The 16,500-nt window shown below is 38.9% G+C and overlaps 1 long non-coding RNA gene across 4 annotated transcripts; it reads right to left on the bottom strand.

Annotated features, from left to right (window-relative positions):
* Nucleotides 1–7,530: 7,530 nt before the first annotated feature.
* LOC122018949 lies at nucleotides 7,531–16,252 on the bottom strand. 4 transcript variants are annotated; one of them, XR_006121959.1, is made up of 5 exons: nucleotides 16,211–16,252; nucleotides 15,998–16,125; nucleotides 9,211–9,262; nucleotides 8,580–9,047; nucleotides 8,348–8,382 (listed from the first exon to the last, which is right to left on the bottom strand). It is a non-coding gene; the product is annotated as an uncharacterized LOC122018949 (long non-coding RNA). The 4 variants fall into 4 exon arrangements; XR_006121961.1 differs by lacking the exons at nucleotides 8,580–9,047; nucleotides 9,211–9,262 and having other exon boundaries at nucleotides 7,531–8,382; XR_006121958.1 differs by lacking the exons at nucleotides 8,348–8,382; nucleotides 9,211–9,262 and having other exon boundaries at nucleotides 8,754–9,047.
* Nucleotides 16,253–16,500: the final 248 nt, after the last annotated feature.

The following is a 16,500-nucleotide window of genomic DNA, read 5'->3' as shown; positions in this document are numbered from 1 at the left end:
TCTAAAAATTCCATTAAGATTATTTCCCAATTAAACCTTATTATTTAATTATTATTATTATTTTTTATTGCCGTATTTTACAATAAAAGTGCACAATTATTAGTAAAAATCAATAAAAATAATAAGAATTCAGGGACTGTAGGGTGGACGACCTCACGGTCGCATGAGGGGGCTAATTGAAAAGGTCGCGAACCTTGCGGCCTTGAGAAGCAACTGTAGACAACCTTAAGTGGTTGTGATCGCCCTCACAACTACGGTCGACCTCGCAGCTGCGAGCAACCTTTGCAACCGTATAAGATAGCCACCAAGCACTAGAAAAAAAAAATCAGAGGCGGGGGAAAAAGAATTTGTACCTGCTCTGATAAAGCCAAAGACAAAGCCAAAGTCAAATTAGGACGAGGAGAAAGGGTTAGAAAACCTAATTCATATTTATTTTTCTTTATAAAAGGTTATATATAATTTCATATTAAATTTGGTTTAAATTCTTTCTTAAATTTTTTCATATATTATATTTTATCAAAGTGAATATATTTACAATTTCATGTCTCTGATTTATATAAATATAAAACAAATTCTATTTTCGTTTAAAAATATTTAAACGATCACAAATTCCGTTTATAATCCATATTTATTTTTTAATACAATTTATACATAGCTTCGTATCAAAATTTGTTTTAAATTTCTTTTCAAATATTATATTTCATTAAAGTTAAACAAATTAATTATTATGTAACAAATCTGTATCTGATTTATATAAATTTGAAATAGATTTTATTTTCGTTTTAACTTTAAATTAATTTATAAACGAAATTTGTCACAGAAATTATACAGTCTTCTGTTTATAATTCATATTTATTTTTGTTTATAAAAATTTATATGTTCGTTTCAAATTTGTTTTAAATTCTATCTTAATTTTTTTTAAATATATAATTTACTAAAATGAAACGGATTAATAATTCTGTATTAAATCTGTCTCTGATTTATATAAATCTGAAACAGATTTTATTTCCGTTTTAACTTTTAATTAATTTATAAATAAAATTTGTCACAGAAATGATACAGTCTCAAATTCTGTTTATAATTCATATTTATTTTTGTTTATAAAAATTTATATGTAATTTCGTTTCAAATATGTTTTAAATTCGGTCTTAATTTTTTTTTTAAAATATATAATTTACTAAAATGAAACGAATTAATAATTCCGTATTAAATCTGTCTCTAATTTATATAAATCTGAAACAGATTTTATTTTGGTTTTAAAAATCCGTTTCTGAAGCCCTGTTTTGTTGTAGTGACTACTGCTGTCGTTGGCATTAATTAACGACAATAGAAATCTCTGATAGCCATGCGACAGTAGCTTCTGAGCTTGAATCGCAGAGATAGTCGAGATACCGTCATCCCTGATGCAGTGAAATCCCACGAGGGTTGGTTCAGCGGTCGGAATGTGACCACCCTCGCCTGACAATCAATCGTGGCATGATATGCTGACAGCCAATTCATGCCAAGGATAATGTCGAACTCGACCATTTCCAGTACTAATAAATCTACCGTGAGTATATTGTTGCCAAAGTCCAATGGGCATCCTCTGACCTCCTAAGTGACGTTTAATGTATTACCGAATGGTAGGGCGATGGTCAGTCGCCGTGGTCTAAGAGTAGGTAGTCTACCAATTTCTCTCATAAAAGCACGAGAAATAAAAGAATGTGTGTCCTAACAAAATATTTTTTTGTTATCTATGAGAAATTGTAAGAGTCAACTTGTTGTAGCATTCAATTTCTATATAGACTTTCCCAGGAAATGTTAGACAACAATCCAATGAACTACTACGGTAAGGAGGAGAACTCTGAAATCATTTTTTTTCAGAAAAAATAAAAAATAAAAATTACATATCAATAGGATGCACAAGAACTTCACCGAGATAGTAAAAAGAATGTAGGTGACGTCAAAAGGCCGCTGGCGCCGAACAAGAGGCCGGAAGGCGATCGGGGAAGGAGGGAAGAATATAGGGATTTTACGCCGGTGGAGAAATCGGATAAGGTGTGAGATCTTGCCACTCGACTTTTAATTAGGTCGGCGGAAGGGATCGAGCTTTGCAATCTTGATTCTTGGTAATATCTTTTAATGAGAGATTGAAAAGGGAACAAGGTAGAAGAGCGGAGCACTAACCTTGCACCCGCCGGAGGAGCAGTACAGCGCACAGTCGGACCTCTAACTTCGCAACCAGACGAATCCGATGTAGACTTTTGGAGCGGCAATCGGTAAAGATCCCTATTAATAGGAAAAAAATAAAATTGATAATAGTAATTTAATAAAAACAATAAAGAGCGCCCTTTTAGAAAAACTAAATAGCAAAGAACGTCGCCCCCTCACATTTTGGGGCTTCTTCTTTCTGCTTGCCATCATCTACCCTAGTAGGTTAAGATGTCCAAAAGATGATAGTTGCCAAGACCGTCAGCGTGGAGCTCAGGATTGTGGCAAGATCTCAAAGTGGAGGGGCGGAATTCAGATCGTCCGACGGATTCAACAAATGACTAAAGACAAGAATAGGATTCTCCTGATCAAATTCAGCACTGGCTGAGACCTCCCTTCCTCCTTCTCAAACTGTGGTGTGTTTGGGACGATCATCCTCTGCCCTGTAAATCGATGTATCTGGTGGCCAAGCTCAGGTTTGATATAGAAAAATCTTTCTGGTGTGGAATGGTTCGATCATCAATTGCCTGTAAACATGTTTGCAGATTATGCAACTAACCTTGAAAACACCAGTTATTTATGCAGTTATCAGAATTCCAAGAAGATATGTGCAAAAAAAAATGATGGAGGCCTTCCTCTTCAGGCGAAAAAACTGAGAATCTTAGGAACTGAATGCAGTTTGGATAGATTTACATTAGATAAATTTAAAATAAATAGGGCAAAAATTGTTGGTGCAATTTCCCTAGGTCAAGGTTGACTAAGCTTGAGTTGGCTCAAGCAAGCTTGAGTCTTGACATTTAAGTTTCGATGTTTGACAATGGTTGGAGATTGCAGGCGCAATCGATTTGAGGAGATTGTTGGTGCAATTTTTCTCTGGTTAATTTTGACCAGTTTGATGTGAAGAAGAGTCAAGTAGGTCAAGGTTGATTAGATACTTGACTGGGAAGTCCTAACTGGAGGTTAGGGAAGGACAAGTCCAACGAAGATGTTGGCAGATGATGAAAATCCAAGTGTGTCAGTGTTGGCCGGACACTTGATGTTAGAAGTCCTGGTGAGTGAAGCTAGGCAGATGAAAGTCCCGATGAGTGAAGTCAGGCAGATGAAAATCCTGATGAGTAAAGTCAGGTGAAAATCCTAGTGAGTGAAGCTATGTGAAAGCCCTGGTGAGTAAAGCCAAACAGAGTGAAAGTCCTGGTGAGTAAAACCAGACAGTGGAAAAATTTTGGTGAGTGAAGTCAGGTGAAAGCCCTAGTGAGTCAAGCTAGGCAGAAGGAAAGTTCTAGTGGTAAAGCTAGACAGAAGAAAAAGTCTGGTGAGTGAAACCAGACACGTGGAAATCCAGGTGGATCAAGGTTGACCGGACACCTGGTATTAGAAAGTTCAAGTATGTCAAAGGAGTGATCGGATACTTGGCACAAGGAAATTCGGATGGGTCAAGGATGATCGGGCATCTGGTGGAAGAAAGTCCAAGTGAATCATGAAGTACCGGACACTTGGCACGAGAAAGAAAGTCCAAGTGGGTCAAAGGATTGACCGGACAATTGACAAAGAAGTCCTAACAGGTCAAGGTCGACCAGATGCCAAACAAGGAGGAGTCCCAATAGGTCATGGTTGATCGGATGTTGGATAAAGGAACCCTAGACTTCAATTGGGAAGTTAGGGTTTGATGATCGACTATGGTAGTCGATTACCATATCTTAAGCTACTAAGGTAGTCACTTAAGCTTAAAATCACGAGAAAGGTTGTCTAATTGATTAGTGTAATCGATTAAGACATGGTAAGCGATTAGAGTAATCGCTTACGGTGCTTTTTGCTTCGAACAGAATGGTTCACTGTAGCAGTCGGCTGGTACACTGTAGCAGTCGACTGGTAGTTGACCATTGGGTAACGGTCTTCACTTAAAGGACCAGTCGACTGGTGTATACACCAGTCGACTGGTAACGGGGAAACCGCTTAGTGTTTTCCTCTCGAGCTTTATTTAATAGAGCTCACGGTGCTTGGGCATGGTTGACGAAATAGACTTGGTTAAAGCCTATTAGAGTCTCTTAAGCCTTTGTGTGATTGGTGTGCTTGTATTCAAGTGTTTGTGGCGAGGTTTCTCCACCGACAAGGAGCTTGAGCTAGCCGGAGGTTTTCCGGGGAGTCATCCACCGACGGATCGGGATCGTCCACCTTACGGACAGCCCTGGAGTAGGAGCTTTATCTCCGAACCACGTTAAATCAACGTGTTAGGTTTGCTTTCTCTTATTAGTATTTGTTTTTGTATTTCCACTGTGAACTAACATTATAGGAAGCAATCGATTTGGGTGAAACGCTATTCACCCCCCCTCTAGCGACGTCAAAGTCCCAACAAGTGGTATCAGAGCTAGGTGAGCTCTTGTTGGACTAATCGCCAAGAGAGCGGCTAGAGGAAGAAGATGGAGTCGGAGGGACCTCTCGGATGGGACATCCGAATCCCACCTCCATACGAGCGCGAGGACTTCGACTATTGGAGGAAGCGCATGGAGATGTGGTTCCAAATGAATTGGAACCAATGGATTGCGTTGGAGGAACCGTTTAAAGTTCCAACGAATAAGAAGGGAAAGCGTCTCCGACGTCAATATTGGACCGATGAGCAAAGGGAGCAATCGGAGACGGACTAGGAGGTAACTAGAATTTTAATTAATTTATTATCTCCTAATGCGATATTGAATGTAGGTGAATACGAGAATGCAAGTGACTTTTGGAAAAAGGTAATTGCGCTTCATGAGAGTCCTACACAAATCCAAGAAGAGGAGGAACCCAAGGAGAAGGACTCATTGGTCCAAGAAGAGAAGGACCAATCGAATGTTGACACGAGCTCAACATCCGAGGAGGGGAAGGAAGATGAGGAGATATCATCCACATCTTCAAGGGAAGAAGAAGTGGAATCGTCCACATCTTCAAGTGAAGAGGAAGAAGAGCAATCCAAGAAAGAGGAGATCTTGGAAGCTCAACCATCCACCTTAACTACCAAGAAGAGCACAAAGGATCACATCAAATGCTTTGAGTGTGGTAAGATGAGGCACTACAAGAGTAGGTGTCCTTCGCTCAAGAAGGTAAAGGAGGTAAACCCTAAACTCACTAAAGTTAATTTAGAAATTAATGTGAGTTGTAGGAAGAAGAAGGAGAAGAAGCACATTAGGTGCTTTACATGTGGTGAGTGGGGACACTACCACACAAAGTGCCCAAGGAGAGGAGAGCTCAAGAAATTAGCGCACTTGAAGAAATGGGAAAAGAAGAGGAGCACAAGTCAAGGGGGAGCTTCAAAGGTAAAAGGGAAGGTAATCCCTATTTTGAAGCTTGATCCAAGCTCTAATTCTTATATGCTTGTAAGGGGCAAAAATAAATGGGAAAAAATCAATGGGAAAAAATTGCCCTCCGCCTTGTAAGGGGCAAAAGTTGGGACGTGATGCCACGACCACTTGAACTGAGTGTGCACCATCTTCTTGTCCCACACTACAAACAAACCAAGTGAGCATTAAAGCAGCGCAAAACCTTGAGCAGACTCATTTAGCAAGGACTGAGAAACAAAACATGTATAACATAAAAATCAGATTTTCCTCTCTTCCACTCTCTCATCGACCTCCACCTCTTTTGAGTAAGTCCCCTCCCATTAAATATAACTTTGAGTGAACAAAGCCTTCTAATGATATCAGCCACTAGGAATCTAATGAAACATTCAACTATATCGCTCTTCTTTCCAAAATCAAGATATCAGCCACTAGGTATCTAAAGAAGCATGCAACTAGTAGCGACAGAAATTCATTAAACGTAGTGACTTTGATGCTAACAAAATTCTATAACATGATTAACTGATCAGAAGCATGTGAGAAGTAGGTAAAGAACCAAAGAAAAATGCTAAACTGTCAAATAGGAAATGCAAGTTAACCAAAACTTACAAAGAGGTGCATTCACATGGTCAATCGATGCAACCATACAGACTCTAGAACAGCTTGCTAATTGCGCAAGATACTGTTGTGAATCAGGATCTCTCAAAGAAGGACCATCAATGTTGTGTATGATAACACAGACAAAACAGTTATTGTCTTGTGGAAGTTGCACGTTCAGAAATGAGAGAAGATCTTCAATTGACAGAGAACTAAAAGTATGTTCAGTGTTCGATTTGCTTCTTGTAGAGCTCTTCCTTTCATGTTTTAATTGGTCCGAGAGGACTTCAGCTAGGGTTATCAGGGCCTTTAAGAATGAACACATTATAAATAAAGAGTGTAAGTGATTAAGCTATAGATTATAAACTAGTACAAATAATTGCTCTGGAATGATGAACATACTTAAAAGCTAAGTTGTTTCTTATATTAAAAAAACATAAAATTTGAATTAAAATGTACAATCTAAGAGAAAAACACCCATATCACCATATCAAATTTAAACATTGTTAGCAACAATACTAGATTATCACCACAAAAATTGGTTGGTGTGCCGAAAGAATGAGAGAGACATCTAAGCACATTAAATACAGAAAATCTCTCTGACCAAAAGAATATAATAGAAAAATACAAATTTCTTTCAGTTGATAATTATTTGATACCCCAACAACTTTAGTTTTCCAATTTTTTTTTTAATATGCCTTGAAGTAATGTGCATTCACTGGTTCCAGAAGTAAAATTAGCAAAACAAAAAAAAAACTATCAAAATATAGGTTTTGTAAGCCACAGGGTTTAATTGCATAGAGGGAAGAAAAATCATACTTGTTTAAGATTGTTTGATGGAAGATAGCCATTGATCACGACCACTCCAAAATCAGTTAAGCTTGTTGAAGCAAAATCCTCGAGCAAGGCTTTTTTAGAACCAAATCCATACATTAATAAACCAAAACCACACCTGCAATAAGTGCAATCCTTCAAAAATACATTAAAAGAGAACACAGTTCTGATGAATTTTATGAATTCCTAAAATAACTTGTAGTCAAAAGCATATATCTTCATAGCAAGAAATATAATTCCTGCTCATGTCAGAATGTTAAGTGAAGGACTACAAAAATCTACATAAGCAAGCCTACGTACCTTAACTCAAAAAGCCACTTAGGGTATAAATTTCTGTAACTTTTGATTAAATGTTGGATTTCGTTTTCATGCTTCACTGGAATATCAAAGACTTCTTTTCGGAGGTCCTGAGATCAAATAGTGTAAGCATTAGAAAAAGGATAAGCATGTTATTCAAACTGTCATATGATAACTTTAACAGTGATGTTTTAAAAAAGAATATCATGGTGAAAATTTGATTACATATTCTTCAACTATTTCACATGAGTAAACTGATTATTCTAATCGATTGGTTATTATCTAATAATAGTAGATTGGCATATAAGTAGTAAACTTGTCTGGTTATTATTTGTATTCACTTGTGTGAAGCTTGAATTTGCTAAAGAACAGCCAAAGGAGGGACTAAACTTGGGAGCAGCTGTAGGATATTCCTTTTTAACCCTCTAAGCAACGTAAATCTTTTTCATATAAACAACAATTTAAGAAGTCACAGAAAGCTACTCCAAACAACATCCCACCAAGTCCAGTAGAATTCATTGGAGTGGGAGATAAGATATAGCCACAAGGGAATCTTGATACCAGTAAAAACAACGGGGTAAGTTCAGAAGTAAAAACTAAACAGTAAACAAATATTAAAAAATCAGATAAGAAATGCAAAAATGTTATATTAGATCAAAAAAAGTATCTATGCATTTAAGCGATATGTATCGTATGTTGAGAATACGAGGTAATATTATATATTGCTAAATAACAGGAATAAGTTACACCATTAAGAAAGTAGCTTAAACATGTGCATTTCTCTCTCAGTATACTAACCTAGATTCTCCAACTTACCAATAGGAAAATCCATAATAGGAGAGTATAATAACTAACAAGGAAGTGACAAACTGTGCCAAATAGCAAACAATAATATGTCGATGGATAACTGCAATTCTAGGGAAAAGTAATATGAGGATCACAGAAAGTGACTACAATTTGCACTTTGGAGGTGAATCAAACCTGTTCGTCAACATGATTGATGTCGACGACGTGTTTTTGCGAGGATTTATTCCTTGAAGAGCTGCCAATTTCTTTGGCAAGGAAGTAATTTCTTGACAGCATGAAGTCATCTTCTTCATCCTCCATAGTCATCTGATGGACCCCAACATCCATCTTTTCAACCAAGCGTGTCCTAACAAAATATTTTTTGTTATCTATGAGAAATTGTAAGAGTCAACTTGATGTAACATTCAATTTCTATATAGACTTTTTTAACCCGGGAAAGGTTAGACAACAATCCAACGAACTACTACGGTAAGGAGGAGGACACTGAAATCATTTTTTTTCAAAAAAAATAAAAAATAAAAATTACAGATCAATAGGACGCACAAGAACTTCACCGAGATTGTCACGCCCCAGGTAGTCCCTGCCAGAAGAAATTTCGACAACATCTCCCCTTTACGGGTGACAATCTGAAACGTTTCTACATTGCCCTCAGGGCTCACACTCATCAGCCAACACGGCTGGAATATATACTATACAAAAATGAAACATTCCACGCAATTATAATAAAAATAGCCTCCGGCTATCAACACAATACGAAAAGGAATCGAAAACAATCACAACTTACCTCTTCTGCCGTCCGGCAGGCACGAAGCAAAACACACCAAATACAAATTCACCAAGCAACCAAAAACCCAACCAGTACAATGCTTAAAAACAAATCACTCAAATCTAATGAACAAACCAATACGAGTCTATAACATGACACTAAACAAATAAACAGAAATCGAAAGACCAAAGCGAAAATCCTTGTGACGAGGGGACTAGCAACTGAAACCTCCTAACGGCATCAACCTGAAATAGAAAAATATAAAGCAACGGGGTGAGTCCAAGAACTCAGCGGATACAGAATAGACATGCATAATAAATTATAACTAACAGTAATAATCATGCGGTACAGTTTTCTAACAAAAGAAGGAAATGCATACTGAAAAGAGCTGAAGAAAACTGCACTCACCAGAACCTCCTATTTGGAAATAAGGGTCGTCATACCAGATACAAAATGTCACCTGTATGCATGTCAAACATACACAACTCAAACAAATGCAACATACATAATGCAGCAAGCACAAACAATAAATACAATCATGCAGAAATGATACAAAATGACATGTGTCACCCCTGTCACCAGTCAATCATCTCACACGTGATGGTGAGACCGAGTGGGTAGGGTTATGACATCTGTGCAATCTGCCATCACTGCTCTTGAGTGACCGAGTGGACAGGATGCTGTCGGAGTACATTTATCCTCCTATCCCAAACAGAGTGGGAGAGTGCAATGCTCTCATCTCCCTGAGATAGTCCAGAGGAGGAATCCCTAACGTGCTACCACGCTACGTCACGCTACCCATGAGTGAACCAACGAAGCACTGACAGAGCAAACTGCACACACACTGCCTGATATACCACTAACCCATGAGTGGTCGTGTGTGCAGATCATGTAATTGGCGATGCGCTCAACAATAAGGAAGCCAACAATCGTTCAGCATGCAATCGTGCAAGATGGTGCATGACACTAACATATAGATAATAACAATATACACCTCCAAACAAAATGCACCAAAAAAGGAAATAAATAAATCATGCAATGATCCAGGTAACAATTAACTAGATGCTCAAATCAGATATGTCAAATCACAAGACTACTACACAGTAGAGCAATGTATGTCACTAATTCTAAGAACAGGAGTATACAAGGCATCAATCAAGAGAAAATAAGTATGATGGCATAACAGATAACAATCAAGACAGACTACAAGAACAGAGTAGTGACATACCAAGCAGATGCAAACATAATCATTACTACTAGAAATAAACTATTATGTATATCTAAAAATGACTATATCAAAAAGATAAGTCAGAAATACCCATCTCAAAAGATGATCGTGTCAAGAAATCCTACGTCGAGACGACCGTCTCGAATCAAGGTCCTGTAACGCATGATATACAAATTTAGCTAATTACATAAATTAATTAGCTAAAACAAATCCCCAACTAAATCTAATCCATTGATCAACTAGGGTTAACTTCGTTAAACCCTAGTTGTTCCATTAATCAATTAGATTAAAATATATACATAAACAACCTAACCTTAAGTCAAATTTAGAACAATTCATTCTCCAACTTAACTACCAGTTAACCTAACTACACATGAACAACCAACTATATAATGAATCAAACCTATCCAAACAAACTCACCCAAATTCGATCGCGTTATTGCTGACCCGCGATCGGAGAAGTTTGACGCTGGAAATTGGTGGCCGGAGCTTACAATGAAGTTGCTGCCAGAACAAACGCGGAGCTGCTGTTGAAAACCAATTGCTGTTGGAACCCAGAAACCCTAATCAGCAATTTCCCTGTCAAACCAAGTACCCCAAACTAACCCTCCCACAATCACTCACCTAAATCAGTGGTTATGGTTGAGGATTACCTCCGATTTTGGCAGCTAAGAAGGAATTTGCAACCGGACAATTTGTCCAGCAACTCCCACAGAGGCGGCGGTGGAAGTCTAGGGCACAGACACAAGGGGGAAGGAAGAAGAAGATCGGAGAAGCAACCCTCGGTGGCGCTCGTCGACTGGCGTCGGCCGTGACGACCGAGAAGCGGGTGCTCGGCGCAAGAGAGAGCAGATCTAGGGCTCGACTGGCGATGGGTGCTCAGTGTCCGCAGCCAGAAGAAGGTCAGTGGTGATCAGCTCAGGAGAAGAAAGTCGGCGGCGGCGCACAGGGAGATCGGAAGAGGGACAGTGGCCAGATCCGTGGCGGAGACGAAGAGGAGGGAAAGAAAGTGGCGGCGTCGGGGAAGGAAGCAGAGATCGGCGAGGGAGGAGAAATCACGGCGTCGCGAGATGAAGAGAAGAGGAGGAAGGTTCAGCGAGGAAGAAATAGGGCTCGGGTAGAGAAATAAGGAAAAAGAAAGAAAAAAAAGGAAAGAAATAAAAAGGAAACTTTAATCAAATTAGAAAATTTAGGTTTAATTTTATTAAAGTTTAAGTAATTTCCTTATCAACTCTTACCCTTCCGTATTTCTAAACAGTTTTTTCCCATGTCTATTAATTTATCTCCACAAATTACCTCATACAAACTTCAAAAAAAATTTAGAAAATTTTTAAAAATTTCTAAAAATTCCGTTAACACTATATGCATATAAAATCTTATTATTTAATTATTATTTGGTTACGTATTTTACATTCTCTCTCGCTAATAAAATTTGGTCCCCAAATTTTCGTTATCTACCATCAGCAAGTACTAGCAAAAGCTAAACAGTATAAATGTTGAACGAAAACTAACCCTCATACCTTAAGTAAATAGATGGGGGTATCGTGCTCGGGTCGTATCCTCGAGCTCCCAGATAACCTTCTCGTCAGAATGATACTATCACCCAACTTTAACAAGTCGGATAGTCTTGTTCCGCAACTGACACTCTTTGTGGTCCAGAATCCGTACCGAAACTTCCTCGTAGGTAACGTTAGGCTGAATGAGAACTGATATATCTAACAGAACATGTGCTGGGTCGGCTACGTATCTCCTCAGCATAGACACATGGAATACATCGTGAACGTCTGCTAGAGACGGTGGTAGGGCCAGACGGTACGCTACCGCTCCAATCCTCTCCAAGATTTGGAAAGGTAATGTATTGCGGAGCCAGCTTACCTCGGAGGTCAAATCTCTTCACCCCTTTCGTGGGTGAAACTCTCAGAAATACATGGTCGCCAGTAGAGAACTCTAGGGGTCTCCGTCTCCGATCAGCATAACTTTTCTGGCGGTCCTACGCCTCTGACATTCTCCGTCTGATAGTACGGACCAACTCTGCCTCCTGTTAAGCTCTCTGTGGTCCTAGTAGCTGGGCCTCCCCAACCTCCTCCCAAAGGGTGGGTGTCCGACAAGATCTACTATACAACGCTTCAAACGGTGCCATCTGGATAGTCGAATGATAGCCGTTGTTGTAGGCGAACTCTACTTATTGTAGGTGGTCCTCCCAGCTACCTCCGAAATCAACAACGCAAGACCTCAGCAAGTTCTCTAGAGTCTGGATGGTCCGCTATGACTGTCCATCTGTCTGTGAATGGAAAGCTGTACTGAAATGGAGTTGTGTGCTCAAGGCCTGCTGCAGGCTCTGCCAGAACTGAGACATGAACCGTGGGTCTCTATCCGATATAATGCTCAAAGGAACACCATGCAATCTGATGACCTCTCGGCAATACAGCTCCGCCAATCGATCCAGAGTCGGTCTTCCGAATCGCCAGGAAGTGTGCGGATTTGGTTAATCGATCAACAATTACCCAAATCGCGGCATGGCCTCGTCGTGTCCTAGGCAATTCTATCACAAAGTCCATAGTGATGTGCTCCCATTTCTACTCTAGAATAGAAATCCTTTGAAGTAATCCAGCACGTCTCTGGTGCTCCTGCTGACAGACTAGACATCTAGCTACAAATTCCGCGATGTCTTTCTTCATGTCATTCTACCAATAGGAACGCCTCAAATCACGATACATGCGGGTTTCGCCTAGGTGGATCGCAAATCGAGAGCGATGAGCCTCCTGAAGTAATTCCTCCAAGACCAGGTGAGATTGAGATACGCATAATCTACCTCAGAGAAAAAAATAATGTCCTCGTCATCTCGGGTGAACTCGATCTACTACCCGGAAGCTATCTAGCTGCCAATGGACTGAAAGCGCTGATCACCGGCTTGGGCCTCTCGGATCCTCGTCCTGATCAACGACTGAGCAACTATGGTAACAAGAATACCCTGCTCTTTCTGTCCCTGCTCCTCAAGGCCCAACTCGGAGAAAATCTGAATCAAGTCCGTGACTAAAACTCGGTGACAAGCCAAAGTCCCTCTGGACTTCCGGCTAAGTGCATCAGTAACCACATTAGCTTTCCCCGGGTGGTAGCTAATGGTACAGTCGTAATCCTTCAGGAACTCCATCCATCTCCTCTGTCGAAGATTAAGTTCCTTCTCGGTGAAAAGATATTTGAGACTCTTATGATTAGTGAGAATCTCAAATGTTATACCATACAGATGATGCTGCTAAATCTTCAAAGCAAAGATAATAGCGGCCAACTCCAAATCATAAACTGGGTAGTTCTTCTCATGCTCCTTCAACTAACGAGAAACATAAGAGACTACCCTGTCATGCTGCATCAAAACAGCGCTCAAACCCTATAGAGAAGCGTCGGTGTAGAGTATGAATCTGTCCTCTCCAGAAGGTAAAATCATAATTGGTGCCGACACTAATCTCCGCTTCAGCTCCTGAAAGTTGGTCTCGCAGGCTTCTGACCACGTGAACTTTACACTCTTCCTGGTCAGGCGTGTCAGCGGCATAGCAATGCGAGAGAAACTCTCGACGAATCGTCTGTAGTATCTGGCCAAGCCCAAGAAACTGCGGATCTCTTGAACTAATTTCGAATGTTCCTAGTTGGTGATAGTCTCGATCTTCTGAGGGTCTACGAAAATACCTTGGCTAGAAACCATGTGTCCCAGAAAATCGACCGAAGATAGCCAAAAAGCACATTTGCTGAACTTCGCATATAGTTGATGTTGTTGAAGAGTCTCCAAGACTATGCGAAGATGCTGTGCATGATCCTCCTTGGAACGCGAGTAGATCAAAATGCCATCGATGAAAACGATAACAAACTGATCTAGGTACTCCAGAAAGACACGGTTCATCAAATTCATAAATACCGTTGGAGCATTGGTAAGCCCAAATGGCATTACCAAAATCTCATAATGTCTGTATCTGGTACGGAATGCTGTCTTCTGAATATCAGAATCTTTAACTCTCAGCTGATGATATTCGGACCACAGATCAATCTTAGAATACACGGATGTACCCCTGAGCTGATCAAACAAATCCTCGATCCATGATAGGGGGTACTTATTTCTGACGGTTACTGCATTCAGTTGTCTGTAATCGATGCACAATCTCAGAGTACAATCCTACCGGAGAACCCCACGAAGACACACTAGGATGTATGAATCCCCTATCCAATAACTCCTGGAGTTGGACCTTTAGCTCGTCCAACTCTTTCGGTGTCATATGGTAGGGAGCCTTCAATGTCGGTGCGGTCCCCGAAATCAGCTTAATAGCAAACTCCACTTGCCTTCAAGGAGGCAGACATGGTAGCTCATCTGGAAATACATCCGGATACTCTCGGACCACAGGAGCGTCTGAGAGTTGAGAACTCACTACAAGAAAACAGGGCTTTAGAGACGAAAAAATCTGTCTCTGAAAATCATTTTTCCGTCTCTAAAGAAAGTTTGAGACGGAATATTCCGTCTCAAAAATCCGTTAGTGAAAGCCCCGTAGCTAATTTTGAAACGAAAATATTCCATCTCTAATTTTTGAAACGGATGAAAAAACTGTTTATAAATCTATTTCAAGTTAACAAAATAAAATTAATTTCAAATGTAAATTCTGTCTCTAATTTTGTTTTAAATCTGTTATTAATCCTGTTTATAAATCTGTTTACAATTCTATTTATAAATCCGTATATAATTTTATTTTTAAATTTATCACTAAATATTATTATATTACATTTTTATATTTTTCATCAATATATTTAAATAATTCTTCATTTCAAATAAATTAAAATTATTAAAAAGAAATAACTTCTAATTCCAAATGTATTATACAATTAATATTAAAATAAATAAATATTTACATTATCCAAACAAATTTGACCAATAATCAAACTATAAAGATCAAATTTTCCTAGATATAAATGATTTGTATATTCCATTTCTTGAATCATTTCCGAATCATCTCCTTGAGATTTTCTTCCCTCTATAATAACAAGTTTTTTTTCTCTTTCAATAATTTGTTCCTCTATCCTCGAGCTAATAACATGCATGCCTTCATTTTCTTCTTTTGCCCTCCCTGTCTTCGAATTCCATGAGATAAATTGCTTCTCTTATACAGATTAATGAACCAACCAATTTTGTTGAGAAAATCTAACAAATCAAAATATGAAACAAGTCTTACAATATCAGAATTTTTAATACAAATAAATTAAAATTATACAAAAGTCATAATCAATATCAATGATCACCCACTAATTAGTCCATAGTTGTCAATGCTAAAGAATTAACAAGTCATGAAGACTCTTTTGGCTCTGAAACAATAGGCATCACAAAACCATAAAAATTAGGTCAGTGTGAACAAATACTTAAGTAGGATTTTCTTCAAATTTGAATCTTAAACTTAGAATCTCTAAGTACATATAACAAAATCAAATACAAGATAATAGAAAATTTTGGATTCTAAGACTAAGATTTGAAATAGCAAAGCAACTATGAAATCAAACCTAATGAATAAAATACAATTGCAGAAAATAATAGTCAACATGAAGTAATTAACGAAACTAAGCATGGAACAAAACTTAGAGCATTAAAGAAACCTAATCTAACTTAACCTAATTGAATTTAAATGAAGACATAAAACTTAACAATTGAAAGAGCAATACAAAGCAAGAGTTAGGTAAACTAAGATGCATCAGATTGAACCTAACTATTGAAAGAGACATTTCACCGAACGTGAAATGAACACATGACATGCAAAAATTAGAACCTAACTACGGAACATTTTATCAAACAAGTTGGGTGCATGAAACAATTAAAGCCAAGTGCGTGCATTCTAATTAAGGGAGATCAAGTTTGATATAAGCATTCAATAAGAAACATAACACACATCCAACATGATAAAAGGAACAACCTAATAAATCTGATCAGGTTCAGATTACTACCCTTATCAGCAGTTTGTGGCTCTTCCGACGATGGTAAATCTGTCCAACAACCCTCACCGCCTCAGAATTCACCGATACACGAAAGTGGCACAAATCCAAGCACAAATGGGGTCACCGCAGCAATGGATCTGCAATCCAGAAGATGCCAATCCGTTGATAAGTTGTGACGGCTGTCAAACAGGGAAGAGGAATAGAGATGACAACATCTCATACCTCCTTGTGGCTGACCGGATGGCCAGGACACAATTGAAATCCCACGAGGGTTGGTTCAGCGGTCGGAATGTGACCACCCTCGCCTGACAATCAACCGTGGCATGATATGCTGACAGCCAATTCATGCCAAGGATAATGTCGAACTCGACCATTTCCAGTACTACTAAATCTACTGTGAGTATATTGTTGCCAAAGTCCAATGGGCATCCTCTGACCTCCTAAGTGACGTTTAATGTATTACCGAATGGTAGGGCGATGGTCAGTCGCCGTGGTCTAAGAGTAGGTAGTCT

This window comes from Zingiber officinale, chromosome 9A (assembly GCF_018446385.1).
Source record: "Zingiber officinale cultivar Zhangliang chromosome 9A, Zo_v1.1, whole genome shotgun sequence".
Classification (NCBI taxonomy): Eukaryota; Viridiplantae; Streptophyta; class Magnoliopsida; order Zingiberales; family Zingiberaceae; genus Zingiber; species Zingiber officinale.
The sequence above is the reverse complement of the archived record's forward strand: the minus strand, read 5'-3'. Positions and strand labels throughout refer to the sequence as shown.